The sequence below is a fragment of the Microcebus murinus genome, chromosome 1, assembly GCF_040939455.1.
Source record: "Microcebus murinus isolate Inina chromosome 1, M.murinus_Inina_mat1.0, whole genome shotgun sequence".
In the NCBI taxonomy this organism is placed as follows: Eukaryota; Metazoa; Chordata; class Mammalia; order Primates; family Cheirogaleidae; genus Microcebus; species Microcebus murinus.
Genome location: NC_134104.1, coordinates 134978901 through 134991329, shown reverse-complemented (window position 1 = coordinate 134991329; position 12429 = coordinate 134978901). Strand labels below are relative to the sequence as shown.

Below are 12429 nucleotides of genomic sequence, written 5' to 3'. Positions count from 1 at the left end.
GACAGGGGTCTTGCTCTTGCTCAGGCTGGTTTCTAACTCCTGACCTTGAGCAATCCGCCCACCTCGGCCTCCCAGTGTGCTAGGATTACAGGTGTGAGCCACCGCACCCAGCCCAAGACAGGTATTTTTGAAATATGAGAAAACTTGATTCTCCCTGCTCAGTTACATCAGTGCTAACTATTGTCTGTGTGGAGCATGCAGATAAATTCCTAGTTATCTGGTTGAAATAACCAGATAAGTGGGAATTTTTAGCCCCAGTTATTCAGTTGAAATTCATCAGGGCTATGATTATCTAAAGGAAAATTTGCCCCAGCTGGTCACAGTCTATGCCCTTTCCAATCAGCTGGAGAGAAAGCAGGAAACCCATTTCACCACAGTCATCTTTTCATGGGCATAAAGCCCACCTGGAAATTCCAGGACCTGGGCTAAGGCTATGTGTCCGATTTTCCATAATCATCAGATGTCTTTAATCACACACCTGGTACCATATAAAGACGCCTCTGAAACCTGAGGATTTTGTACAGTCTGATCCAAAGTCATTTACTCAAATCTGTATCTATGTACACTCATCTTCCAGTCTACTGACCTTATGGGGACTGATAAAGTTTCCAAGGCTTCATTTTGCCTCTTGTATTTGATTTTTTTCAGTCCCCATTTTTTGTTTCAAGTTTGCTTTTTTTTTTTTTTTTTCTTTAGTTCTTATTACAGTCTCCTCTTGTTAGATTTGCTCTGACTTCTGGGACATTTTGCCTTAAAGGCTCTTGGTGACTCTTGTCAATCTTACCCCAGTCTCCAGTTAGGACCGAGCACATTCAGACCCTGCCTCCTTTTAGAACTACACGGACACCTTAAAAACGTTCTTTCCATGCTATAAGACAGTGACCTTGTAGCATGCAATGTAGTCACAGATTTTAGAGTCAGAATTTCCCAGCAACCTCCTATGTTCCTTCCCTTAGCTAATGCATGATCCTCCTTCATCCTCTCTGATGGAGTCAACAGGTGCTTGCATGATGGGTGTAGGAGGACTGATCAGGCAGAGTGGATACTCAACAAATGTGCAATATTTTGTTTTCTAAGTAATAAATTCCCATTTGGGCTGGCCTTTTCTGATCCTGAGCTGCCTCCCAGTAAGTACCACCCACTAGTGCTGATCCATCTTTTTCTACAGCTTTACAAAATAAGCTCTGATCCACTTCTGAATAATCACTCTGCCATATCTGAAAATCATAACAAAGCTTCCCCTAGGAGCACTTCTTTATGAAGCTTAACTGTGTTTATTCTAATGGTAGCCTCCTAAAGATACGTGTTTTGTCAACGTTCCTCTTAAGACATTCGCCTTAAAAATGAACATGTTCCATATGAACACCAACCAGTGAAGAGGAAGTGGACAAATATGGCTTTGGCTGTAGACTCTATACTTCTTTCTGTAAATGATTACATTAGCTATAACGTCCTTACTACTAGACTATAAATTTATCAAGGCTAGAGATCCTGTCTCATTTTCCATACATGTACTATCTAGCACTGATTTGGTCTAGTATTTTTGAGTAATTGAAAGAATAAATGGAAGCAATATTACTTATTGACTTAATTTGCCCTTGCATTTAAAATATGTATATGTTTTATGTTAATTACTGCTATTATGTCAGATCTTCCTATACTTATAAACAATCAATTGTACAATTGATTTTCTGAGCCTAAGGTGTAGAGCGTGACATTTATTTATATTAGAATTTATCACCTTATTCTATTTTTTAAAATAATTTTATTGTGTATATTTGAGCTTTACAACATATTATGGAATATGTATAGATGCATACATTCATGAGAGAGTAAAATGGTTACTTTAATGAAGCAAATTAACATATCTATCATTAACTTTAGTCCTCATGTTGTGCATTGGATTTCTAGAATTATTTAATTACATATCTGCTATTTTGTATCCTTTGACTCATTTTCTCTCCTTTCCCACCACCTGTGGTAACCACTGTTTCATTCTCTGTCGCTGTGTATTTGAGCACTTTCTTTAATATTCTTATATATTTTTAATGTAAGTGAGGTCATGTAATACTTTTCTTTCTGTGCCTGGCTTATTTCACATAGCATGATGTCCTTCAAGCCAATTCATGTTGTGGCAAATGGCAGGGTCTCCTTAAAGGCTGAATAACATTTCACCGTGTGTGTGTCTATGTGTGTGTATCACATTTTCTTTACCCATTTGTCCATCCATAGGTAATTAGGTTGTGTCTATGTCTTGGCTATTGCTACTAATGCTGCCAAGAATGTGGGAATACAGGTACCTTTAAGAGGCGGTGATTTCATCTCCTTTAGGTATACACCCAGAAGATGGATTGCTGGATCATATGATAGTTCTATTTTTAATGTCTTTAAGAGCCTCTATGATGTTTTCCATAATGGCTGTACCAATCTTCATTCTCACCAACAGTGTACTATAATGGTCCCTTTTCTCCATTCCCTTGCCAACATTGTTATCTCTTATCTTTTTTATAATAGCCTTCCTTATTGGTGTGAAGTGTTACCTAATCGTGGTTTTAGATTTTATCTAACATATTGTATGTCTTTTAAATTCAAATTTTCTAACCCTTTTCATTGGTTAGACATTTGTAGACTAGCTACTTACTAGTGTTCCTCTTCAATTCCAACAAAGAAAGCAGGAAATGGTGTTTAATACATTGGAGCATGTCTCTAGGGAGATTTTACAGTTAGAGAACTGTGGTGTGTCTTCTAATTTCCCTTTTCTTAACCACATCTCTACTCTAAAGAATCTTGCCCTATCCATGTGTTTTTCTTGTGCACATACACAAATATACCTACTAAAAGATGCCTTTTAAACTAGCTTTTTAAGAGTCTATGTGATTATATAACAGAGGAGCTTGCTGTCATGGCCAGAGAATAACTAGTAAAAGTAGGATCCAATGTAAAAATTTTACAAAAATCCATGGAGCACTAAACTGTGAGCACGTTTTTTCCTCTATGAATAAGGGTTTCAGACTTGCTTATGAAAGAGTATGATGTCAAGAAGGGGCATACTTTTTTTTTTGGTTGTTTTGTTTTTCTCTCATCACTGGCAAGAGTACAGGGGCTTTCCCTAAACTCCCAAAGCAGCTTCTGACTTTTGTTTACGTTCCCCAGTGGCTTTATGACAAGAAAATAGACTAAATCCAAGCTACTCAAAGTGTAGTACATTGACCAGCAGAGTCAATATAATCCAGGAGCTTGTTAGAGATGCAGTCTTGGGCTCCACCCGACTTACTAAATCTAAGTCTGCGTTTTATTAGCATTCTCAGGTGATTCTCTCTTCAGATTAAACCATGAGAAGCACTTGAGCTATAGATATGAGACTTGAAATAACCCAAGAATCCAAAAAAGATGCTGATGGCTGTGTTCCACCCTTGTAACCTCTGGTTTAGTCAGTCTGGCTTGTGATCTAGACAGTGTGATTCTTTAAAAGCACCCCAAGTGATTCTGATGTGCAGCTAAGTTTGAGAAGCACTGCCACCAATAGCATATTCTCTATAGATCTCCATGTTATCACAAGAATTTCTCAAATCTCCCAAGATGGCTGAGGAATTGAATCTGTGCTTCTTCAGGTTGAAATGGACCAGTCTAGTGATTCACAATCTTCATTGCACATTGGAATCACTTGGGGACCTTAAACTACTGCTGATGCCTGAGTCCTACCCACCAAGATGCTGAGTTCATTGGCCCAGGGTACAGCATGGGCATCAAGACATTTAAAGTTCCCCCAGGTGGTTCTAATGTGTAGCCAAGACTCTGACTTGCTGGATTATACTCTAAAGGCTGCAGAGCTCACACCATTTTCCCCTAGCCACTCCTCCTTCCTCCCTCTTACTCATCTCCATTCACTGCCAAATTTCCATGGGGGATGATCTGAATGAAGAAATTGCTGCAGAGGTGTGGGGCGCGGTGGCAACGCCATTCCAAGATGGCGCCCGCTTCTTGGTCAAACCCTGTTGTTAGTCTGACAAACAATTGCTCAGCGCATGTGCAGAGTTTGTCTCCTCCCTTCCAAGTGCCTTATCCAATCAGACAATGCCCAGTGTACTTACTGCCTTTATAAGCAGCCGCTGAGAACGCCTCGGCGTCTTCCGTATCATGTAAGCCTAAAGGGAACCCCATTAAAGCACGGTCAGAAGAACTCCGGTTGCCGCGTCTTCCTTGCTGGCGAGGCGGGCGCGACACAGAGGCTTTGGCTCCATTTGGGGTGAGCTGAGTACCCATCAGTTGGGCCTCAGCCTAATGGCTGGCACAGAGGCATGGGCTGTCTTTGCTCATGGGGCCTGGTGGAAGGCATTGGCTGCTTAGGTAAAGTATTCTACTCAGTACTTGACTCACTGGTCATCTCACAAATCAGACCCAAATTGATTTTTTTCTATTTATTTATTTTTTATCAACATAGTTCTGTAACCACAAAACATAACGGAAACATGGTAGCCAAAGAAGAAACTGCCCTGTTGCATCACCGCTTTGTTTTTCCTGCTCACTGGTTGGCTCCAGAGCAGAAGTTGGCGGGTTGGAGGTTCCTGTGTTTCCTGCTGTGTAGCTGGTCCAGATAGAAGCCCCTCCCTGCCGTGTGGTTTGTGTTGAGGGTGCAGCTTCTGCCCATCAGTAGTCAGGAAGGGAGAGAATGAATACCTTCTCTACTAAGTGAACTTCAAAGGAGGCTATAAATATCCTAAACTGAGGGGCTTGGGGGATTACTCCAAAAGAGTAGAGAGCCGTGGTAGAGGGCTAGGGTGCTTGGCACCAGGTCCTATACCCAGTTTTGGGTAATGCCCATGAAACAAGTAATACCCTGCAAGCCTCTGAAAGGAGCTCTCAACCATGAGCCTCCTGTTGCTTGTTTTTCCTCTTACTTCCTAACCTTTTTCTCCTTTAACTTTTTTTCACTCAAGTGTTCCCCATTTTCCATTTTTTTCCTTTGAGAACCACCAGATTTACCAAGAATATGATCAAATCTTTAATCTCCATCCGTCCCTTCTTATGTTCTGTAAATTTTACAGCCTTGGGCATTGGCTGGCAACTTTTTAATCCTCTGTCTAGTTGACATTGCTCTGGTCTCAGTATCCAAGACTCCTGCAGTGAGGGGGCTGAGCTTGGTTCCCATGCACTCAGGGTGGGGAGGAGAAGAATGAGAGAGGGGTTCCACTCCAAGCAGAGGATGGTTCCCTCTAGACATATCTAAATTCAAACATATCATAATGCCATGAGGTTTAATTTCTTTCCTGGATTCTCAAGTCTGGACAACTTTAGCAAAAACTATTCCTCATATTACTTTAATTTTGACTTTTTTTGTGTGAACTAATAATGTGGCCTGTAATGACTAAGAAAGCATTCACCACTTTCCCTGGGTTAACTCAAAAAGCATTTTATTATTACCATGACAGAGACACTCTAAACCCAAATCACAAATCTCCTCTAATCCCTAGAAAAGGCTGAGGCTGGTCAACACCATACAATGTTAGTTACTCAGAGTTTCTAAACAAAAGAAAGCATCATACTCTTCATATTATTTTTAGTGATTGTGAGATATTGAGAAAAATTCATCAGACATAAAAAGGTAGCAATATTTGGTTTATAAATGGAGTTTCTATTCCACAATAATAAACAGGGGACAATGTATGTGTGTGTGTGTGTGTGTGTGTGTTAAAAATTGATACTTAGAAGCTATTTACATCAGTCATAAAACCTTTTAAATGTATCAGTAAATATCCTGTATCTTTCCTATTCACAAAGCAGTTAATTTCTCAAAACACAACAATTTATTTTATTCTGAAGGTTAGCAACTCCTTTTAGGTTCCTAATGTGATTTTGTCCATTAATCTAGGCTCTCAAGACTAGATTTCAATTTATAAATCTAATATTTTGACATAGAACCACACCTCCACAGTAGGAGAGAAAGAATTTGGCTTGATATCTTTTCCTACAAGCATGACTCCTGGTTTCCTATTTCTTTAGTGGGGATTTTTTATAAAGTTTGAAAGGTACCATTATTTTCCTTTAGTGATCATATTTTATGTCACATTTCAACTTCTATGCCTCAGATATTTGTCACCTCAACATTGCTTTGTCGAGTCTTCATTACACCATGGCTCTCTTTTCATTCTGTGCATAATGAACAAGAGCATCAAGGGAAAACTGACACTTTTCGTGAGTTTATTTCTGAGGTAGGAATTCATTTACATTGTATCAACGATATTTTAGTATCACACTGGGTACACTACATTTCATAGATGAGAACATTCAAATTGATAATGTTGCTGTTCAAAAGAAAGCTAAATGGGACAAAATTGCTATCTCTTTTCATAAATTCTTTGATTTAATTTGCATACTTTGAGTATGACACATAAGAGACAATTTATTTGACAGGCTCACAGCATTTCCAGCAGGACAGTATGTGTCTCTGCACCTGCATTTCTGCTTCCTTCTTGAAATAAGGGGCAAAAAACGTGTAGGGTATTCTCAAATGGGAAAGCACAGGTATTTGTTCACCTTGTTCCCCCTTTCAGCTGACTCCTTGTTTTCTTCTCATTCTCTTTTCAGATCTTTTCAGACTCAGATTAGTCCACTACCATCTTCAAGAAGCCACCAACAACTCTTCTTTCATGCACTGAGTTTCCTCTTGATTCACATGTTTTCATTTTTGGTCTTTGTCTCTTCAAAAATACTGTAATTTTCTTAAGTTTAGGTACCATGTTTTATAATTCTCACACTTCTATTATAATAGGTTCATACAGGAAATTCATTTCACTTTTCACTTTTGCATTCCATTCAATCAATAATTCATCCACATATTTGTTGAGAGTCCTCTAAATGTGAGGCATCATACTACCTGCTGTGAGGGTTATGGAGAACACCACAGGCACTACATGTTATTGAGTGCAATGATTGAAACTTCAAGAAGAAGTGTTCCTCAGCAAGCAGTAGGAGCCAGAAACTGAGGATGTGCTATCTCCATCTCTAGCCTTATAAGAACCCTCAGAGGTCTTCTTTGAACTTAGGTATCTCCTCATCTACTTGGGGGTATACATCTAGCCTCACAGGCCAGGAAGTTTCTTGGATGCTAACATACTGGCAACAGCTCTGGCAAGTTCCTGGGGTGGTCCTCTAAGATCACAGTGGGACGAAAGACCTATAAGTGTTGTGATAATTATGGTGACTATGGAAACTGACTGTTTTATTCCTGCTTCGTTTACATTTTGGGCCACACTGAACAGGAATCATGTAAGTTCAAAGACTACTTGGATTCTCCCCAGTTGTGGCCCTCATTCCTTTGTTCTAGCCCTAGTATCCAGATGTCAGCTTCTGAATGGCAAAGGACCGAGGCTGGCGACCTCTCTGCTTTGGGGAAAAGCAACTCTAAAGGGGTTTCCGGGAAGCTGGAGAGTAATATTAGGGTTTATTTTTCTTGAAAATTAGAATATAATTTACCAATTATGATTTATAATATGGTAGGAATTTGTTTTGATCATCTCCTCTTCACCACATTGTAAAGAGGGGGATTCTTGCCTTAGAGTTAGGGGATGGCCAAACAAACAGTACCTTACACTGGACAAGTGAGACTGACAGCCATTTATTAGTTACATATATTCACATCTCAGGGGAGAACGTTGCACACCAGGCAGGGTTACACAGGGGCTGTGCTCAGGAACAAAGTAAATAACCAGTGACTGTGGGAGGCAGGCTTTGTGGTGCCAGGAAGGTGAGCTGCCTCCTGGTTGCCACAGGAGGATGTGACTGGCTTGTTTGAATAATTCTGTGAGCTGGCAGGGAAGTGAAGCCTGCTACTCAGGAATAAGTAAGGACCATGCCTGGTCGCCATGGTAAGGGGAGTTGTTTAGTTAAGGGACCTTATTCATGGGAACAGGGGAAGGAGAATCTGCAGTTAGGTCATTTATGTTCCTCCCAGTTTCACCAGATGTCACTGTGGCACATATTGCTGAACTCTAACTTTAGGTCTCATATTATTATACTATTTACTTTCTATACATTATATGCATATTATATACATCATCTCATGTAACCTTCTTAATAACTCCATTGAATAGTTATTATTACCTCTCGTTTTACAGTCAAGAAAACTTAAGTTCGTAGACTTTAAGTCACCCAAGTAATTTCTCAGTAAATCCAAGATTCAAACCTGGATCTCTATCACTCTATAGTTGTAACATATACAGTGACACAGATTGTGAGGTATTCCTCATGAATCATACCAGGACGTACTTTGAATTGACAATGCATTTTGACACCAGGATGTAAAGGAGAAAGTGTAGTGGAAATTTTTCACACCATTGCTACCTGCTCTTCTCAATGAACTGCAGCTCAACTGATGGGAATCCTTGGGTACAGAGAGTACCTTGGTCCTAAAGTAAAGTGCTAAACATCTTGCAAAACCTTGGCAACTTCCGTTTCCCATGCACTATATGCCCCTTGAGACTTATAAAGTTTTCAGGACAATCTCAGGGAGACATTTTAGATTAAGGTTTAGTACATGACTTGGAATTATTCTAATTAAACTTGTCCATGGCTATTTTCAGAAGTGAGCTAGATTAATAGATATTCATGCCTACCATTATTTGTCTTTTATGTCAGAATCATACTGACTATATAAGAACATCTTGATATTTATGAATGGTTTGTCCAAATAATTTTACAAAGTAAAAGCATAGGTTATTCCTATACACATCACATACATAATGTATTTCATCTTAAAACAAAGTGGTTGTACTATCCAGGCTCAGAATGTAGTAGCCTTAATTAATTTCTCCTCATTGAAGTTGGGGGCCATTCACTGATAGTAGGAGACAGAAACCTTGAAGGCATGCTTTTGCTCATCCTTTTACCTTCAGGTGTACTTTTATGGTTATTCCTTATGGATTGTAGCAGTCAGTTACTGCTGCCATGATACTGCATAACAAACAACCCAAACATCTTAGTGGCTTAAAGGAGGAAATGGTTATTTTCCTTGCTCATTGTTCTGAAGGTTAGCAGAGGTGACTCTACTTCAAGCTACCAGATAGTCCACTTCAGGGATTCAGGAGGTCTGTTTCCTGGGTTTCTCATCATTCTTAGATCAGTGGCTACCTGAGATATATTCTTCTCATAATGAATAGCAGGAGGACAGGAGGGTGAGTGGAAGCATTTAATACCTAGGCTTTGAATTGGCACATTGTTACTTTGGCCCAGGGAGAGGCACTGCAAATCACATGGCACTGGGTAAGAAGTGCTGGGAGCATCATCTAATCTACTCTAGGGGTGTTTATTTTCTCCCTCTTTAAATTTTGCCTCCTGATTCCTCTTGCTATATATCTAAATCTATATTGATAACTATATATAAAATCACAATAAACAGCTGTATGTAAAACTACTTTAAAATATCATTTAATTTAGGCAAGGCTAAATCCTCAGAAAAAGAGGATTAAAATTGTACAGAGATTATTTCACCCTCAAAGGTGGTATTTTTCTAACTTTTGGTGTCTTTTCGAGATGAATCATAAAGCATTTTGGAGATATTTATCTTGTTTAGGAAAAATTGGAAACTAAATTTATTGCATACTTTCTCAAAGAAAAAGTATGTATATGTTATGGCTAGAGCACCCAATTTGCCATAGAGAAGAGCAATGTGAGCATTCATGACTTTGGGATTCAACATGTGCCCAGAATGTGAAGCATTTTAATTTATTGTCTTGAGTAAGACCTTTTACCTCGACTGTAACTGTCAACTCCTGAAATGGTTGATAAATTCTCAGTACTTGCTGTATATTGCAAAATGAGTGATAATCAGACATGCATATGGTTAATAAATTGCTTGGTCTATTACTTATGATGAACAAAACAAGAGTTCTTATGCCATCATGGTAGCTTGTTTAAAACATACAAATGATAGACTTTGATAAAGTCCAGCGGCCCTTAATTTGTAAAATGCCCAGCTACTCTTCCCCATGACAGGCAGTAGCTAAATTCAGGATTGACAGCAAAGACTTGGGATGGGATTATGTGACATTTGACACATGAGAGGCAGCATGGCATATTATTTGTCAGAAGACTGAGGTTCCTGTTCCCTATTCTGCCTTACTAACTTGGAAAAGCTGGTGAGACACTAAAAGTTTTGGGGTATAGAGGATAATAATAGCACATAATACATGTTCTCAGGCTTAAATGAATTTACTCAGATGTTAATTATCATGATGATTAAAAACGTGTAGACCTGTGGTCTCCTGGCACGGACAGCATTATGCAGCTGTGGATTAATAATGTAGCCTGTAGTGTCATAGTGCTTGAACTGAAACCCCTGCTCTACTATCTGAAGAAGGTATGACCTTAGGTGAGTTTGTCATCCTCTCCAAGCTTTGGTTTTCTCATTTGTAAAATGTGAACTATAATATTATCTACTTCAGAAGGTTGCTGTGAAGAGTAATCAAGGAAGGCATAATAAATTCTAAGCATGATACCTGGCACATAGTAATTGTTTAATAAGTGTTATTAGCTGATAAATATTATTTTTGTTATTTTTTCAGTGTATGTTAAATCTATTTGATACAAAAGAGCCCCAGAGAGCATTTTATTGACTTCTTGAGAAAATGACTTATTTTCCTTTGGGTAGATACCCAGTAGTGGGGTTACTAGATCAAATGGTAGGTCTCCTTTTAGTTCTTAGAGGAATCTTATAATGTTTTCCAGAGATTGTACGAATTTGTGGTCCCACCAACAGTACATAAGCATTCCTTTCTCTTGGCATCCACGCCAGCATCTATTATTTATTGAATTTTTAATAATCACCATTCTGATGGGTAAGCTGATATCTCATTGTGGTTTTAATTTGCATTTCCCTGATGATTAGTGATGTTGAGCATTTTCTCATATATTTGTTGGGCATTTGTCTATCTTCTTTTGAAAACCTTCTATTCCTGTCTTTTGCTCAATTTTTGATGGGGTTGTTTATTTTTTTCTTGCTGATGTGTTCGAGTTCTTTGCAGATTCTGAATATTAGCCATTTATCAGATGTATAGTTTGTGAATATTTTCTCCCATTCTGTAGGTTGTCTATTTGCTGTATTGATCATTTCATTTTCTGTGCAGAAGTTTTTTAATTTAATAAAGTCTCATTTATTTATTTTTGTTGTCACTGCAATTGCCTTAGGGGTCTTAGTCATAAATTCTTTGCTTAGGCTGATGTCTAGAAAAGTTTTTCTTACATTTTATTCTAGAATTTTTATGGTTTCATGCCTTACATGTAAGTCTTTTAGCCATCCTGAACTAATTTTTGTAAATGGTGAGAGAGAGGGGTCATTCTTCTGCACGTGGCTATCCAATTTACCCAGCAGCATTTATTGAATAGGGCTTCCTTTCCCCCAGTGTATTTGTCATCTACTTTGTCAAAAATCAACTAGTTATAAGTTGATGGTTTTATATCTGAGTTCTTTATTTTGTTTCATTGGTCTATGTCTATTTTTGTACCAATACAATGCTGTTTTTGTTACTATAGCCTCGTAGTATAGTTTGAATTCTGATAACGTGATGCTTCTGGGTTTGTTCTTTTTGCTTAAGATTGCTTTAGCTCTTTGGGCTCTTTTTTGTTTCCAAACAAAGCATAGAATTAATTTTTTTCTAGATCTGCGAAATATAATGATAGTATTTTGATGGGGATAGTATTGAATTTGTAAATCACTTTGGGCAGTATGGACACCTGTGCTTGAATATTTATTACAGCATAATTCACAATTGCAAAGATGTAGAATCAACTAAGTGCCTATCAATTCATGACTGGATTAACAAAATGTGATATGGACTATTACCCAGCCATAAAAAGAAATTTAGCACAGACTATTACTCAGCCATAAAAGGAGATGAATTAATGTCTTTTGTAGCAATTTTGATGGAACTGGAGACCAATATCCTAAAAGGAGTACCTCAAGAATGGAAAAAGAAACACCACATGTACTCTCTAATAATTTAGAACTAATTTATGGGCACAGAGAAAAGTAAAAGTCATTGGAAATCAATAAGGGGGAAGCAGGGAGAAGGGTAGGAGTCAAAACTTCCCTAACAGATATAATCAACACTATTTAGGTGATGGGTACACTAATAGCCCTGATTTAAGCATTATAAAAGCTATCCATGTAACAAAAACATTTGTACCCAATTAATATTTTGAAGTAAAAATAAAACATGCACTTCATCTTATTTTGGCAACCAGACATTAATCCTTCATAACATTTTTTATTGGTCTTTTAGACTCCATGAGATGGCACCTGAATGGTTTGGGAAAGAATATTCAGTTTCCACCCACCTTAAAGAACATCTTTTTTGGTAAACTCAAGGTAAACATCCCACAGCGTAATCTCCTGAACAAAAATTTCAGAAGTTAGGCAGGCTTTCCAGAAAACAG

The 12429-nt window shown here is 38.3% G+C and overlaps 1 long non-coding RNA gene across 2 annotated transcripts in view; it reads left to right on the top strand.

The window, feature by feature from the left end:
• The window catches only part of LOC105883289 (uncharacterized), a 60548-nt gene that overhangs the window by 17970 nt on the left and 30149 nt on the right, over positions 1-12429 (top strand). For both annotated transcript variants that reach the window (XR_001159744.2, XR_012920605.1), the window contains exon 2: positions 12276-12361. This is a non-coding gene — a long non-coding RNA (uncharacterized LOC105883289). The remainder of the gene's footprint in view (positions 1-12275; positions 12362-12429) is intronic.